Genomic DNA, 15,526 nt, shown 5'->3' with positions numbered 1-15,526 from the left:
TCAGTTTTGAAGTGTTGAGTTGACATACCTAAGCAGACCATGTTTAACTTGAGAATACTTGGTGCCTTTTGGGATTCCAACTTTGCCATCAGGGCCCCCTCTCTCTGACATAGAGGCACTTGCCAGCATTGTCCCTTTTTTGTCATGTCCTTGGGCAACTAGAGTCTTCCTACAATATTGCCATGAAAATTGACAAGCTTCATTCCCCTGCTGTGCCTCCTGTACTTTGGACAGTTTCAGGTCTGAGTGGATATTGGGGATTATACATTGCTCATACTCAAAAAGTCTCCCAGAGCTAGGAACATTCAGGACCAAGTGCTGTCCTTTAGGATCTTTCTTAGATATCATTGTGATTAGAAAAGTCTTGTTCTTTTATGACATTCTTTTCCTGACGTGATTTTATCTGAGTTTGAAAATACTTGAAAATTGATGAGTTACTTGATTAAAGAGTTTAAATTATAGTTGGAAGTTTTTTAGGTAGTGTTTTAATTTTAGTAGTATTCAATGTCGTAGGTTAAGTCACACCCTGACAAGTGGTTCCTTAAGATACTTTAATCAGTGCTTTGCCATTAGGTAGCTTAATGGCTTCTGAAATCCTCTGGGTCAGTAATTCTCAGTGGGGCTAGAACTGTTTCCTACAGAGCAACTGGGAACTTGTGGGGTAACAAAAAATACTCCACAATGGTTTGGGGCAAGGGGCACATAGGCATTGAGTTGGCTAGGGTCAGGGATGCTGGATGCCATGGACTTTGTATCCATAGGACTTTGATGCAGGTAAAAAAGAAAAAAAATTATAATTATTTGAGCATAGCACCTAATTCTATTTTAGATATAATCATGGCCTACTTTTACATGATTTCAGTAGACACTAAGTTTTTCAGGAATGCTATGAAATTTGTAAATTGAGTGAAAAATGAAGTTTGCTTAAGATTTTACTGTAAGTTTTACACTCATAGGTGGTATTAGTTTCTTTTTTTATCCTGTTTATAACTTCAAAGACTTTAAGATAATGATGAAAATATATTGAAAATATTAAGATAATTTTGTTTTGGTTTTGTTTTTAATGAGAGATGGTTGGAAAACTAATGTTTTCTCAAGTGAAATAGGGCAGACACCCCAGGGAAAGCATATGTCTGGGGATGAACATGATGAACTTGCTGGGTTATAGATGTGTTTCATAAATAAGAACCTAAGAAGCTTATAGAAAGGTGGAAACATTCAGTAGCACTTGCTAGACTGGGTAAATCAAATTGGGTGAAATTACCCCAGATTTTTTAAAAGGCCAGAGAGGAAAAGATATGCAAAGGCATTGAGTAAGTTACAAAATAGATATGTGTCCATTTAGAGTGTATTCTATGGAAAACATGTATCTGGATTTCCTTTTATCTGTGTGAGAATTATAAAGGAAAAAGGAAGCGTGGCAATGGATGAGTGAAAAAGGCTGGTTCTTTTAACCAGGCAGGGCACCCAAATGGTAGCTGGTAACGATATGGAACCATAGCTCCATCTGCTGGAGAGAAGCAGACCCTCTCTTGCACCGTATACAAATAAAGTGACCCTCTCTGTATACATGTTAGTGAGCCACCCAGTATTTATTAAATACTCCTGTCTGAGAGGCAACACCTTGCCAGGCTCTAGGGTAGCAGTAATAAAAACTTAGATACATTCCCTGCTTTCACCTCACCATGCTTAGCTGTGATAGGCTTTCTGCTTTTAAGAAAAAGACTTCATTTTTGCATTCTGAGTTTCTCTCTTAGATTTCTCCGTGGATGACTTTTAAGAAACCACATAACCTCTTTCTGAGCATCATTTTCCTTATCTGTAAGATGAGAACGACTGTCTCTCCTACAGGCTCAGTTTAAACTTTATTGAATGCCTAGTGTGTATGGCAGCCATAGGCAGGAAGGGCATAAGATAAGCAGGAGCCTTGTTCTTGCCCTCACTCGGGTTAGAAAAAGAAGCTCTTATGAGATAAGTGAGAGGGCCTCATGAGAGCCCTGAGGAGGAGTGCCTGATGCAGACAGGAGAATGGGACTGGAGAGGGGTTGAGGCACGGTTTTTTGAAGACCTTCTGCTTCACTTCAGTTGTACAAGGATGTTAAAATTAGCAAGAGGAAGATGAAAAGCTCTTCCAGGCTGAGGACTGGCATAAGCAGCAACATTGAGATGGGGGCCTACATGGCATATGTCATGGCTGGGTTGCATGAAGTGAGTGGCAGGGAGTGTCCAGAGATGAGGATTGGAGGAGGTTGGTGGGCCAGGGCATATTGGGTTTGTATTCTTCTTTAAGGGGCTTAACTTTGTGCTCAGTGCACCAGAGAGCCATTGCAGAGTTGAAGCAAGTTCTGGAGAGACACCTGGCTCCTTAGATCACTTGTTGGCTGAGTCTCCTGGATTTGGTTAAAGGCAGAGTTAGGAGGCTGCCGCTGTAGACCAAGTGTGTAATCATGAGGGCTAGAATGGTAACAGGGCTAAAAATGAGAGTGAAGTAGCACAGAGGGACTAATTTAAAAATGAGTTAGGGGCTAAAATTAGCAGAAGTGGTTGGTTTGAAGGTAAGAAATCAGGGGTGACTGGGAGATTCCTAACTTGGGTGACTGGTTGGATAATGTTGCTGTACCTAAGAGAGTACATATAAAAGGAAGAGCTGGCTATGGGGTGAGTGGTTTATTTAGTCATCTTGAGTTAGGGTGTCTCCATGAAAGCAGCCAGAAGACAATTTGATGCATGACTGCAGGTTCAAGAGAAAGGTCTGGCCGGTGTTGCTAACATGGGGGGAGTAGTGGAGCCATGAGAGATGGTGAGTCGTCAGGGAGAATGTTCATAGTGTTCACAAGCAGGGAGCCAGGGTACGAATTAGGGAAGTTGCCACACCTAAAAGGCAGGCAAAGGAAGGGGATCCTACAGAGGAGACAGTGATGGGATGATTGGAAGGACAGGATAATGGCCTGGAGACCAAGGGTTTTGAGTTGAAAATGTCCAGGAGAGCACTGTTTATAAATGTCTAACGTAAGATAAGGATTGAAAAATGTGTTCTGGATTTGCTCTTGCCTAGAAGAATTTATCTGAAGAGAGGAGGAGGGGGTGAGATAAAAGCGAGAAGGACTCAAGATAGACTTCTCCTAGTCACCTCCCTAGGCATGTGTGCCCCCTTTGTTCATCACAACACCCTGTTTCCTTCACAGTGCGTGGTGATCAGTAAAGAATTGGGACACAAAGAAATGGCAGATGTTTGCCTCTCTGGATTTTAATTGCAATAACATAAGTTACTTTCTTGAAGAGAATTCCATATGCTGGGAATTTAGCTCACAAGACTTCCGTTCTTTTACTTCTCCCAGGAGAGATTGTGGCTGCTTTCCAGGGTTTATATCTCCGGTATAGTACTATCCCTCATGGGAGTGGGGGTGGGAGGCCTCTTCTTACCCGCAAACAGCCTTGTACTTCCAGTTTCCTTCTATATCCCACTCACACCCCTCAAAACAAAGTAAGTAAATCAAGGCCAGAAAAGTCCTCTGGCTGGAATTGTACATACGTTTAGTCTTGTATTTCAAGTCCAAACCCAACTCTGGTGGTCAGGCTTTAGAGTGAGCCATGGAGATGGAGCCTGTGTGGTGCCCCCAGGGGTGCTGGGCCAGAGCCCTGAAGTTTAGAGCTCACTGCCTACAGCTTGTCTTAGGTGAGCTCTTTCACCTCTCCAGACATCAGACTGCTTCCCTATAGAGTAAATGGAGTTCCAGGGTGCCTGTCACATCTGCCCTTCTACTGACAGTCGCCATCTCTCAATACTTCCAATACCCAGTCTCCATTGTTGGCATAACAAGCAAAGGTGAGGAATTGTTCTCTTGTTTTTAAAGATTAACCTCAGGTCCTATAACCAAGAAATGCTGTTATCATTCTTAAAATGACTGCTTTATAATAAATTTTTTAAGGGACTTTCTTGTAATATTCTCAATGAATCAGGGCAAGGAAGTCTTCATTCATGGAGGCGGAAGCCTGTATTAAATGCTCCTGAGTCCCTCCATCTCTACCAAAGATCCCTTGATTAGTCTTCAATGGAAACTTGGCACCCAGGAGTCCTGCGAAGTGACTCAGTCGGATGTATGAGGCCTCATTAGCATTGGCCCTGCTCCTTCTCTGCACTGTGTGTGTCAAGGATATCTGGGACAGAAGGCTATTTCCCCTACTTAGCCTGCCAGAGTTTGGCCTGCCCGCCTTTAAACTGGGCTGAGCTACCAGGAGGATAAAATAGACTAGCTGTTCAACACTGACATGGTAAAGCATTCAGAGGAGACTTAAAAGAGGCTCTATTATTTCAAACATGTAGATACTATCAAGATCCAAAAGGGTGGAGAATATCTTTTTATGAAAGCTTCACCTCTTTCTATACTAATTATTGTTTGTTTTTCTAAATATTTTCTGCACAGCTTTCAATAAATTTGTGGATGAATTTCTTAACTTAGTAAGGTACATAAAACAACAGGATACGAGTTATGACATTTAGGGGTGTTGCCTTATTGCTTCAGAACTTTGGGGTTATCGTGTAACATACCATGTCACATGACTTGACTGAATGCAGGAAAAAAAGCCCTCAATTTGGTTTCATTGGCTTAAATATAGCTCAAGGCAACAGACACAAAATTAAGATGAGGAAGTACTATACAGTATAGGAAACAGGAGCTTTTAAAGATAATCCACTGTAATCTGGAACTGGTTGCCCAGGCCCTGATAAATGAGAGAAAATAAGAGCAAAAGTACCAGAAAGGAGATTCTTTATTCTTGAGGTGAGAACAAGAGAGTGTAGAGGCTCATCAGGTAAAGTGCTCGGAATATCAACTTGCTTTTGCAGAGGTGGGGCTGTGTGTGCAAAGTGATTAAGACAGAGGAGTGGAAGTCTGAGAGAAGACATCCATCAAAAAGACATTCGTCTAAACTTGCATATCCATCCAGTAACAGGAACAGTCTTGGGTAAGTTGTAGTAGCTTTTAGCCATGCTAATTAAATTTTTCTTTTCGCTGCTGCAAAGTGTAATGGTTGTGGTTCTAACTTCCTGTGGGTGCATATTTAGTTACTGAGTATATGTAAAAGTAACTTTATATTTTGTTGGTTTTAAAGTGGATGAGGAAGGGAGGCTATACCCTTATATTTGTAGAGAAAACATTAATAGTCTTGATAATGTTTTGTGCCATATGGTCCTGCAGAAGCATAGAGTGCTTTTTGTCATTTTATTACATTAAATATTTTTAACCCACATTCTGTGTAGGGTCTTAAAATAAAATAATCATATACTGTTTAGCACTACGGTTAGTGAGTATCTGTCTTGCCATGGTATGGAAAAAGCAACTATAACTACTTGAGTTATTTATTCGTTAACCTGTATAAGTCTGTAAAAACCAGCAGGCCATTTTTAAAGTGACCTTAATGCACTAAATCTACATTTGTAAAACATTTATTGAAAGGTGATTATTCACCCCAAAAGGATCTTGTGCCTTACACATGATCTGCCTTACACAGTGTACTTCCTTAGAGATTTAAATGTAGTTATGAAAACATTTATTTTGCAGTCAGTCTCCAGGAACATGATAACCTTGAGAGGAACATAGCTGTGATATAGAATAGGGTGATGTGTAAGGGACTTTCTTATTTTGTATGTTACATATTTATAGATATGTTTTTTATAAACACATTGTCATGAAATAAGCAATAGTTATAGTATTAAGAGAACAGATTTATTTTTTTCAGGGACAAGAAATAAAAAGTTCTAAAGGATGATCGCTTTGCTTTGGGTCTTGCAAGTTAATAGAAATTAACTTCAAATTAACTGCCTTGCAACAACAAGGCAGTGTACATGGCTCATAGAATAAAAAATGAAAAAGATACTTTGGATAAACATACATAAAGGTGGTGTAAAAAAAATTGCCCACAAATAACCAAGCATAATCAGACCAACATGAGTATACTGTCAAGTTTGGAGGCATAACCAAAAGTAGGAGTGACCTGTAATTCTCAGGGACCAGCACCATTTAGTTGATTCTTAAGTTGGGCTTTGAAGAATGAGTAAATTTCAGCATTTAAACAATGATGGGGAAGGGTATTCTTCTAGCGAGTGGGTGACATCTTCAGCAAAGGTCAGTTTTACTTCCTTGTTCAGAATCCTCCCATTGCCTTTTCACCTCGCCTGAATGGAACCTGGAATCCTTATTCTGGTCTGCAAGGGCATACATGATATGCACCCTGCCCTTGGTTTCCTCTTTCTTTCAGATGCCATATCTCTACTGCCCCTTTCCACTAGACTCTAAGATTGATGAAGCAGGGGCTTTGTCTTCCATGTTCCCTCCTGTATCTCCAGTGCCTAGCTCTAAGTGCTCAATAAATGAATATACAATGAATGAAAAGAATTCAAAAGACATCTAATGTGCTAGGATGTAAGATGTGTTTGCAGGATAAGAGTGATAGGGAGTGCGCATAGATTACTGGTCTTGAATACGATATAAAGTTTTGGGTAATTTTAAGGGACTGGATATGGTAACATTGCAGTGTGAAGGATGGACCTGGAGAACTCCCATTGCCTGACTACTATTGCAGAGATTTGCTTCTCTCTCTTTTGCTTTTTTTTTTTTTCTTAAATCTGCTCCCCTTCTCTTATGTTTTCTTTCTCTCACTAATTCTTTCCCTTACCCCCTGTGATTCTGTTACCATCTTCTATCTTTTCTAAAGGGAGGAAATCTGTCAGGAGCTGGTCCTTCTTCTCTATCCCCCAGCCCCACCAGGACCTGGAGTTGTTGTCCTCCTGTGGAAGGGGTCCTAGCGGTAGAATGAGATTCAGACGCTAGATTGCATTGATGCATAATAAACTTCTTTAAGCCAGACTGTCAAAAGGATTGGCATTTGTAATAAATAATAGCAGGTATTTGGGAAAAGTCAGGTGGAAAATAAGAAAATAGCATCATCCAAGAGGGGAATTCAGTCTTCAGGGTTGTCAGCTCAGCACACTGTTAGCAACAACTTGGAGGAAATCATAAAAAATTTTTCACAGATCAGCCAGAAATAAACTCCAGATTGCCAAATCAGGTGTGATTTCTTAGAGAAGTTGCTTTTCATTCCCTATGATCCTGTTTGGTCTGGTCAGTAATCAAAAGTCAATATTCAGTTTGATTTTACTTCTTTCTAAGACCATTATAAAAGTCTTCATTCATTGTGTATCTGATGAGACACGGGGAAATAAAGGATGTATCCATGCATCTCAGGAGAATGGAGTGCACACACATGAAGTAGCTAAAATTATAACAAAGCTACATTTAAATTTAGGCAGTAGCAGGATGCCTGGGTGGCTCAGTCGGTTAGGCATCTGACTTCGGCTCAAGTCATGGTCTCACACTTCATGGGTTCAAGCCCCATGTCAGGCTCTGTGCTGATAGCTCAGAGCCTGGAGCTTGCTTCAGATTCTGTGTCTCCCTCCCTCTCTGCCCTTCCCCCGCTCATTTTCTCTGTCCCTCCATCTCTCTCTCTCTCAAAAATAAATAAAAGATAAAGAATATTTTAAAAACAAATAAATTTAGGCAGTAGCAATGAGCTATTGATAACGATCCTAAGGAGAAAGTGAGCAGCAGCCAGAATTTTGACATAAATTTTAATGATTTGTCAATGTGTGGACCAGTGGAGAGGTGAAGGGAAGAATATGGCAGATAAATAAATGATGGAAATAGATAATACAACTGTGGGGAAGGGGACAGATTTTGCTAGAAAGCGCCCCACATCCCTGACTGGTAAGGGTGATTCTGTGGAAGTAATTAGAATGGAAAGGAAGGAAAAAAGAGTCTTGTACTCCAGACTTTCTATGACTAACCCCAAAATGACTAAATCAGCAGCCGAACATACCCACAGGGTTTCTGAGACTCCAAGAAAGGGAAGTAACAGTCACTGAGAATGCACTTTGTGTTGGTAAGTGCTTAAATGTTTTCTTTCTATTGAAGTCCTTGAAACATTGAGGGAGTTTTATTATGACCACATTTATAAATGGAGACCTAATCTGTAGGTGAAGAAATCTGCCCTGGCTAATAAGAGATAGAGCCCGGATTCCAGTCCAGGCTGCCACTTCCCCTTGTTTTCTGGGATACATTTCTTTATTCAGTAAACCTAGATTGGTGCTATCCAATAAACACATGAGCCACATCATATGTGTAGTTTAAACTTTTCTACTAGCCAGTGCAAAATGAAACAGGTGAAATTTGTTTTCATAATACATTTTCTTTAACTCCATATGCCAAGCTATTGTCCAAACTATATACATATCATGTAACATATTAAAAACTATTGAGATATTTTACATTTTTGTGAGCTAAATCTTTGACATCCCAAGTCTGTTTTACACTTAAAGCACATCTTGATGTGAACTTAGCCACATTTCAAGTTGCTGCATGTGGCTACCAAATGAGCAGAAGTCCAAGAAAAAGGATTGAGGCTCATCCTGAAAAATCAAAGGTAGAAGCTCTGCCTTGAAGTCATAGGGAGGAATTAAGATGGGGCAGGAGAGCAGCTTCCCCTAAGATGGAAAAACTGTGGAAGAAAGGTACCATACATGGAAGGCAGGACTGCTTATTAAAGGAAAGTAAAGACGCAGAGCACAAAGCACAGACTTTTGGAGTTGCTGTGTTGTACACTGGAAACTAATGTAAACACTGTGTCTCAACTATACTTCAATAAAAAATTAAATTACTAAATTAAGAAAGTAAAAAAATGTTTTTAATTAAGAAAATAAAGACATGGGGTGCTTGCCTGGCTCAGGCGATGGAGCATGTGACTCTTAATCTTGGGTTTGTAAATTCAGGCCCCATGTTGTGTGTAGATATTACATAAAAATAAAATCTTAAAAAATGTAAAAAAGAAAGTAAAGACATTACCATGTCATTTAAGACATATTACGGACTGAAGGGCCATTTATGGAGAGCAGTAAAGTCATACCAATCTTTATCACCACCTCCAGTAACGACCACAGGAAAACTGTGGCATTGAGTGCTAGATGCTGAACCATATTTAGCCAGGGGGATAACATGTTTTGGCAAATGTGGTAACCATTAAGAATGGAACCACAGCTCTTAATACATATGTTTTTATATATGCATGGTGTTGACAAAAGAATGTCTTCTTCCAAAGGCCTAATGCCTTTTTCAGATGGGAAATGTAATGTCCTGCTTTAGGAAATAACCATGAACAAACTACCTTATATGGGAATTTCCACAGACTTCAGCTCTACCTAGAGCAAGATAAATGATAGTTTCAGACTTCTATTGCAGCAAAACAGGAATTATTTTAAAATGTTCTTGGAATTTCCCCTTCATTCCCTTCCTGTGATTGTGCTGCCTACTTTGTTGCCTTTGTCCCACTTAACCCCTGTCTTTCAGTCTTTTCCTGTTATATTTACTTTTCTTTTCTTTCTTTTTTTTTTTTTTTTTTTTTTTGATGGTAAGCTGTGTACTAGGGTCATGTTCTCGGTTCTCTTACATCTTGGACTTTAATTCTTCTTCTTTAATTCTTTTCCTACACCTGAAAAGTGAAAAGGATGAATTAGAAACCTTCACCATCATTCACATCCTTCACTTTGCAGCTTGGAGACTCATTTTTTAAAATAATAGTGAAAATATATATATATATATATATATATTTTTTTTTTTTTTTTTTTTTTTTTTTTAATTTTAGAGAGAGCACACAAGCAGGGGAGAGGGGCAGAGGAAGAAGGAGAGAATCTTAAACAGGGTCCACACTCAGCACAGAGCCCAACGAAGGGCTCCATCCCATGACCCTGGAATCATGACCTCAGCTGAAATCAAGAGTCTGACGCTCAACTGAGTGAGCCATGGCTGCCCCCCATGGTGAAATACATTTTTAAGTGTATAGTTCAGTGGCATTAACTACATTAACATTGTTGTGCTACCATCTCCAGAACTCTTTTCCTCTTGCAGAACTGAAAATCTTAACTCCCCATTCCCCTCTATCCCCAGCCCCTGGTACCCACCATTCTATTTTCTGTCTCTATGAATTTGACTACTTCAGATACCTCATGTTACGTTTAATTGTAAGCATTTGTCTTTTTGCAACTGGCTTATTTCACTTAGTGTAATGTCTTTAAGGCTCATTCATGTTGTTGTATGTCTCAGAATTACCTTCCCTTTGATTTCATTGTGTGTATATATCACATGTTGTTTATTCATTTGTCAGCAGATATTTGTGTTGCTTCCACTTTTGTTTTGGCTGTCATGAATAATACTGCTGTGAACATAGGTGGACAGATATCTCTTGGAATCCCTGTTTTCAGTTTGTTTAGATACAGAAGTAGAGTTGTTCGGTCACATGGTAACTCAGTTATTTTTTGAGCATGACCATACTGGTTTTCATAGTGACTGCACCATTTCATATTCCCACTGATGGTGCAGAAGGGTTCCAATATCTCCACATCCCGAACGTTTGTTATTTTCCTTTTTTCTTTTTCTTTTTTTTAATAGTAGCCATCCTAATTTGTTTAAGGTGGTATCTCATTTTGATTTTGATTTGCATTACTCTAATGACTAATGATATTGAGCATCCTTTTATGCACTTATTGGCCATTTGTATACCTTCTTTGGAGAAAAGTCTATTCAGGTCTCCTGCCCACTTTTTAATCTGGTTGGTTTTTTGGTTGTGGTTGAATTGTATGAGCTCTTTATAGATTCTGGATATTAACTCCTTATCAAATATATAATTTGCAAATATTTTCTCCCATTCCATGTGTTGTTTTTTAACTTTGTTGTTTATGTCCTTTGATGCACAAAAGGTTTTTTTTTTTTTTTTTTTGCTTTTTTGGGTTTTTTTGAGGGCTTAACGAACAGCATTTATTATCTCTTAGTTCTGGAGGCCAGGTGTCTGAGATCAAGGTGTTGGCTGGGCTGGTTCCTCCTCAGAAGGTTATGGGGGAGAATCTGTTCCATGTCTCTCCCCTATCTCCTGGGGGCTTTCCTGGCAAGCTTTTGCATCCTTGACTTGTAGAATCATCACTACCATTCCTGGGTTTGTTCTCATGGCTTCCTTCCTGTGTGTATGATGCACAGAAGTTTTTAATGTTGATGTAGTCCCAGTTGTCTATTTTTACTTTTGTTGCCTCTGCTTTTGGTGTCCTATCCAAGAAATCATTGCCACATTCAGTGTCATGAAGCTTTTCCCATATGTTTTCTTCTAAGAGTTTTATTTGACCCATTTGGAGTTAATTTCTGTATATGGTGTAAGATTAAGAGTTCAACTCAATTTTTTTGCTTGTGGATATAAATTTTCCCACCACCATTTGTTGAAAAGACTCTCCCCATTGAATGGTCTTGACACCCTTGTCTAAATGGTCTTGACACCCATTTGACCATATTTGTGAGGGTTTATTTCTAGGCTCTCAGTTCTATACCATTGGTCTGTGTGTCTGTCTTTTTTTTTTTTAATTTTTTTTTAATGTTTATTATTTTTGAGAGAGAGAGAGACAGAGAGCAAGCAGGGAAGGGGCAGAGAGAGGGAGACAGAATCAGAAGCAGGCTCCAGGCTCTGAGCTCTCAGCACAGAGCCCAACGCAGGGCTTGAACTCACAGACCGCGAGATCATGACCTGAGCCGTAGTTGGCCACCCAACTGACTGAGCTGCCCAGGCGCCCCTGTGTGTCTGTCTTTATGCCAGTTGCACGCTTGCACACTGTTTGATATTAGACTTTTATAGTAAGTTTTGAAATCAGTGTGAGACCTCCAACTTTGTCTCTTTCAAGATTCATTTGGCTTTTTGGGGTCTCCTGGAATTTCATATGGATTTTAGGATGGATTTTTTCTATTTCTGCAGAAAAACATTATTGAGATTTTGATAGGGATTAAAGCCTCATTCTGTAAAGTAAGGGGGTTATTTTTGCCCAGGAATTTAAATCAAGGCAGAAGTTTCTACCTATAGCAAGATGTCAAAGAAGGCCTGGAGGCTTGGGGATGGCCTTAGGCATCTATGGGTGGTGGGAGGCATATGCTGGAATAGTTCTGTTGGAGCAAAGATTAGGAACAAGGAATGATCTCGCATATACTTGCAGTAGTGCCTTAAAACATGCTTAAGGAATTGTGTAGGGGTCTTCACTCTCTGCTGCAGACACTTTTGACTTCTGATACCCTTTTTGACTTCTCTGTGACCCAGTAGTAGTATACTGAGTGGCTGACATTGCTATAGTAATTATCTTCCCCACTTTGTTTCTAAATTTTTTTTTTCCAACGTTTATTTATTTTTGGGACAGAGAGAGACAGAGCATGAACAGGGGAGGGGCAGAGAGAGAGGGAGACACAGAATCAGAAACAGGCTCCAGGCTCTGAGCCATCAGCCCAGAGCCTGACGCGGGGCTCGAACTCACGGACCGCGAGATCGTGACCTGGCTGAAGTTGGACGCTTAACTGACTGCGCCACCCAGGCACCCCTTCCCCACTTTGTTTCTAATACGCTATTTAATTCTTACAAAAAGATTGTGAAGTAAACAAACATGTGCTGTATTTGATGTACAAGCAAGGAAAGTGAAGACTTTGCAGAAAACTTGCTGGTGGCCATGTAATAGCTAGAATGGCAGAAAAGCCAGAGGGAGGCCTCAGGAGCCTGGTGCAGCCTTTCCTCTGTGGGGCACTTGGGCACCAAAGCCAAAGGGTAGAGATGTGATCACTCCTTACAGTGGTGGAGGCTTTATGGAAACCATCTAGTATAACCCACTGGCTCCTTTGACTCTGCTGCCTGTCCTTAAGGGGACACAAAAGAGTGTGCTAAGTTGGGGGAACAGTGGTTGGGGAAGGCGGCTCATTGTGGGAAGGGGATTCACAGTTGGAAGGAAAAAAAATGGCTGGCAATGAGGCCAGAAAGGTAAGTGCGTTGTGAAGAGTTACGTTGTTAGAAGATGGGAGAGGGACAGTAGTACATGGTTCCCCCAACTGAAAAGGCACTTTGAGACCAGAAAAGGAAGCAGGTGGCTCCATACAGTTTACAGACTTTTATTTAGGGTAATTTACTGACAAGGGGGCAAAGGGTGGGGAGGATAGAGCAGAAAACAATTCATGGCAGCTGCATAGTTATTTTCCATAAAGTCCAGATCTTAGTCTACAGATTTTATAGAGCAAGGGGACATGCAGAAGGGCACTATAGTGAGATCAAAGGGTTTGCACACACCTCAAAGGGCTTGCATGCACCTGACAGCTAACCTTTAATTAGATCTTGTGGCATCACCTGTGCGTCAGGAAGGGGGAGGGCTATGTTATATCTAACATAGAGAGGCCAAAACAAGCCTTACTCATCCCAGCCATGGCAGGCATTTCTAAGGTATGCATGTCAGTCTCCAAGGGGCCTGGAACATATAGCCCCCAAAGAAGCCATCAGTTGAACTTGAACATGATACAGAGCCAAAGGGATGGGGTCAGTATTGTCAGCACTCCTACATATGTTGCATATGTTATGCCAAAGTCTTTAAACTGTATCCCATATAAAATAGACATCCATAGAAATCTTCTAAACTGAGACATGGTATGATCAGATTTGCACTAAGAAAAACTTTGATGGCAGTGGGGGAGAGGAGAAATATTGATAATGGTGATATTTATTTTGTATTTAACACTTAGCATGTGCCACTTGTCAACCTTAAAAATAAAATAGCCAGTTATTTTCCTAGGAAAATGAGTTTATCTGGGAATAGGATTGGAACTGCAATTTGGGACAAGTAAACTATGGCAAACCATAGGTAAGTCCAAAGGGACAAAGGGAAGCTTGCTTTTATTAGGTGTTAAGGGGAAATTGGGGAGGATTGTTGTGAACAAAAAGTTCACTAGGGAAGAACAGGAGTTTGAGACTGTGATTGATTTTGGAGCAGGGAGCGATTGTCCCACTTTTTCTTAAAAGCCAGAGATAAAATTTCTATGGGAAAAGTGCCCTTTCTTGTCAAGATAAGAATTACCTTCCTTCTTCCTGCTGATTATGAGTGGTGATGGTGCATTAGTGAGAGCTCCCCCTTCAGGGCTTCCTGCCATTTTCAGTGAGGTTTCCATGTGCTTTTCATAGGAGCTGTATGGGGTATGGCTATAACAATTTCCTTTTTAGAAATAAAAGTGGGGCACTGGGGTGGCTCAGTCCATTAAATGTCTGATGTCACCTCAGGTCATGATTTCACGGTTCGTGGGTTTGAGCCCCACATTGAGCCCCGTGCTTACAACTCAGAGCCTGGAACCTGCTTTGCATTCTGTGTCTCCCTCTCTGTCTGCCCCTCCCCCACTTGCACTCTGTTGATCTCGCTCTCAAAAATAAATCAACATTAAACAAATTTGAAAAAAAAGAAAAGAGGGGCACCTGGGTGGCTCAGTGGGTTAAGCATTGACTTGATTTTGGCTCAGGTCACCATGGTTTGTGAGATCAAGCCCCAAGTGGGGCTCAGCACTGGCAGTGTGGAGCCTTCTTGAGATTCTCTCTCTTTCTCCCTCTCAAAATAAAGAAATAAACATTTTTTTTTTAAGTGGGGGGCCTGGATGGTTCAGTGAGTTAAGCATCCAACTCTTGGTTTCAGCTTGGGTCATGATCTTGTAACTTCATGGGTTCGAGCCCCACATCAGGCTCCGTGCTGGCAGTGCAGAGCATTCTCGGGATTCTCTCTCTCCCTCTCTGCCCCTCTCCCCTCACATGCTCTCTTTCAAAATAAATAAACTTTTTTTTTTAAAAAGTAGCTATTAAGTATCAAAGCTGGGATCTGAGTTCAAGGCTGGTTGACTCTGAACCCAGCCTCTTAAGGAGAGTGAGGATGGGGTCATCAGCTGGGTATGCAGGACACTATGGGAAGGACCTTAGACATGTAAATATAAATGAAGACAGAAATGGAAGTGACATCTCATGCATTAAATCAACTACTTTTGGTGAGTGGGTTGGTGAGAAAGAAGTTGCTGAGGATGACTTCAAGAGTTTAGTTTGGGCATCCAGGTGACCAGGGACCCTCTTTTTTTTTTCAGTTTATTTATTTATTTTGAGAGACAGAGACAGTGTGAGTTGGGGAGGGGCAGAGAGAGAGGGAGAGAGAGAATCCCAAGCAGGCTCCACACGGTCAGCACAGAGCTTAACGTGGGGCTCGAACCCATGAAACTGCAAGACCATGACCCAAGCCAAAACTAAGAGCTGGGCTCTTAACCCACTGAGCCACCCAGGTGCCCCGCCCAGGGACACCTTTGATCAGAAGGCCATATTGGGCACTGCTGTACAATATTTGGGGGGCAGTAGGGGCAGCTGGTGATAAATAGAATGTAGTGAAACATGCCAGTTATCTAATACCTTTACTGTATAGGTAGTGCTTGTGCAATTAATTTTACACAGGGACGTGTTTCTAACTAGTTAAGATTCACTGTGATACAATTTTTAGGTTTATTTCTCTCTAACCTGGATATTCGGGAAAGATGTTGATCTCTCATAAAATTTGCTATTAAAAATACTGAATTCTAGGGGTGCCTGGGTGGCTCAGTCAGTTGAGCATCCAACTTCAGCT

General features: G+C 40.8%; 1 protein-coding gene across 3 annotated transcripts in view; it reads left to right on the top strand.

Moving 5' to 3' along the window:
- The window catches only part of LIMS1 (LIM zinc finger domain containing 1), a 156,622-nt gene that overhangs the window by 53,998 nt on the left and 87,098 nt on the right, over positions 1-15,526 (top strand). The window contains exon 2 of one of the 3 annotated variants that reach the window (XM_045053981.1): positions 4,847-4,965. The exons of the other annotated variants lie outside the window; for them this stretch is intronic. The gene's annotated coding sequence lies outside the window, so the exon portion shown is untranslated. The remainder of the gene's footprint in view (positions 1-4,846; positions 4,966-15,526) is intronic. 3 annotated transcript variants of the gene reach the window in all.

This window comes from Felis catus, chromosome A3 (assembly GCF_018350175.1).
Source record: "Felis catus isolate Fca126 chromosome A3, F.catus_Fca126_mat1.0, whole genome shotgun sequence".
Classification (NCBI taxonomy): Eukaryota; Metazoa; Chordata; class Mammalia; order Carnivora; family Felidae; genus Felis; species Felis catus.
This window is presented reverse-complemented; position numbering and strand designations above follow the sequence as displayed.